Below are 2486 nucleotides of genomic sequence, written 5' to 3'. Positions count from 1 at the left end.
ATCAGATTACTAATTATTTACCATAAGTACTAGCGACAACTTTTTAGCTATTTTAGTTTTTGTTGATGACAAGTTGGCAGTTAGCCCCTTTGTAACAATTGCAAATGAAGTCAAACAACAATTGGTATCTAATTTCAAGCTGAAGGATTTGAGAAATCCCAAATATTTCTTAAGCTTGGAGATTGCTAGATTAGTGAAGGGTAAGTCAGTTTATTAGAGGAAGTACACATTAGAGTTACTTGATGAATATGGCTTTTTTGGTTCCAAACCAACATTAACTTCAATTGATTACAGTAAAAAAATCTCCAGATGCTGCAATGATCCCCTAATAGATGACTTGACCAGCTATAGACAATTGATTGGTAAGTTTTTTTATTTTCCTTCAAGATTGGGATTAGGTGGTACAGAGGGGAATGCGCATGTTGTCGTAACCAGGCGTTGAGGGGGACACCCATCTCCCAGCGCTTGCGAGTAATGACCACTCATCATATCCCGTTTACTGCTTGAAGGATCATCAATTGGTTGGTAAGTTGTTATATTTAAACTTGTAGCAAACTAGATATTATGTTTGCAGTGCAAGTCATATCTCGGTTTATGGATAAGCCATCCATTGTTTGTATGCAAGCTGCACATAAGGTTTTAAGGTATCTTTCGTGTGCATCAGGCCTAGGCATACTATTATGTTCAAATGCCAATTTGACATTAAAACCTTATTCTAATAATGACTAGGCCAGTTGTCAAGATACTAGAAAATTTATCACAGGTTTTGGCATATTTCTTGGCTTTTATAAATTGGAAATCAAAGAAACAAATTGTGGTGGTCAGGAGCTCCATGGAGGCAAAATACAAAGCAATGGCTTATGCTTCTTGTGAAATTATATGATTTTTGTATCTGCTCATGGACTTTGGTATAGAATATGCTAAAGCAGTGGACTTATTTTGCGACAGTCAATCGACTTTGCACATATGTAGGAACACAATCTTCCACAAGAGGATAAAACATATTGAATTAGATTGTCATTTCATAAGAGAAATGGTATTGAATGGCACAGTAGCTCCAAACTATGATCCCACAATTGAAAGTTGCAGATATTTTTATAAATGCACTACAAGTAACTCAGATCCATAACGTACTTGGCAAGATGAACATTGTAAACATACATCCTCATCTTGAGTGGTGTGTTGAGATTTGTAAGCAAAAGGATTAGTTGTAATTATTGATTAGTAATAAAGTTATTTTTGTAATTATATTAATGATAAGGTTCTCTTTCAGCTTGTATATAAATCCATTGTAACGTTTTTTGCTTAGTAAGGAAAATTGGAGAATTCTCGTCTCTTCTTTTCTATTTCGTCATAATCAAAACCCAACCCCAATAAGGCTTTAGCACCAATAAAATATTAGCTCTTGAAACTCTCACTTATTTTTCTTGATTATTTTAATTTATAATTAGATGCAAGACAAATTATTCCATAAAATCATACTTAAATATTTAATTTATTAATTAATATATTATTCATCTACCTAAAAAATAAGGTTTTAAATTTTTTTTCTTAATTATAAAAGAAAAATCTCATGAAATCTAAAGGCCAAACATATCTAAGCATAGGTCAATAATGATTTATACATTCTTTTCCTAGTTAGGAAAGCGGACTTGAAGTTACTTCATCCATAATTTCATAAAAAATAATTTCATAAAAAACAAAATCAACCCAACAGAGTTATTTTGAAAAAATCAAGGAAGAGAAAAAGAAAGAGAAGCAAACGACGATAAAGTGGGAAGCAAGTATTAAATTTTATGAGGCGGCACGGATGGAGAGAGTATATTAACATGTGCCAGAAGATTAACATGAGGCGGTGGCCCCACTAAACTAAAGTCTCAAAAGATATGATAAGATCTGATGTTGACCAGTTATAGGGATACCATGTCAGGACACAGTGCAAGATTTATGAGACTCTTCATGTTTGCCGCAACTGATTGCGAGTGGACAAAGTGCAAATGGGCCTTGGGCGGAGACGTGGAAGTCTTGGTAACGCTGGTGCCTGTGTTCCTATTTTTCCACTTTCATGTTTAAAACATTTCTTTTTTTTTTATTCTTCTTTTTGTCAAACAGTGGAAGGGGGGAGGTGCCTTTTCAACCGCACATTTTCATGTAATAAAACGTATAGAATCTATACCATTGCACCGTCTACAGCTGTAGGCAAGAGCACGCATCCCCACGGGCTACAGCTGTATGACGCGGACTTGTTTTGTTGTCCTGACAGCTGACAGCTGCTGAGGCACGGATCCGTTCGTACCGGAACATGTCGGCAAAGACTTGCAGCCTGACAAGCACAATGGAAATTGCATGTGCAGTCTTTTCAACTTTTTTTTTTTTAAGCTGGAATAACTCTCGGATCAGTTCTTGTTAAATTTTTATTAATAATTTGAAAATAAAATACATTATGGAGGGAACATATATCTTATTTTTAAAAATAAATTAAAAAA

At 34.6% G+C, this 2486-nt stretch overlaps 1 non-coding gene across 1 annotated transcript; it reads right to left on the bottom strand.

Moving 5' to 3' along the window:
• Positions 1 to 390: 390 nt before the first annotated feature.
• On the bottom strand, positions 391 to 494 carry LOC149527781 (small nucleolar RNA Z279/snoR105/snoR108). The gene has a single exon (XR_016352297.1). It is a non-coding gene; the product is annotated as a small nucleolar RNA Z279/snoR105/snoR108 (small nucleolar RNA).
• Positions 495 to 2486: the final 1992 nt, after the last annotated feature.

This window comes from Theobroma umbraticum, unplaced genomic scaffold (genome assembly GCF_002168275.2).
Source record: "Theobroma umbraticum cultivar Fairchild unplaced genomic scaffold, ASM216827v3 scaffold_30.0, whole genome shotgun sequence".
In the NCBI taxonomy this organism is placed as follows: domain Eukaryota; kingdom Viridiplantae; phylum Streptophyta; class Magnoliopsida; order Malvales; family Malvaceae; genus Theobroma; species Theobroma umbraticum.
This window is presented reverse-complemented; position numbering and strand designations above follow the sequence as displayed.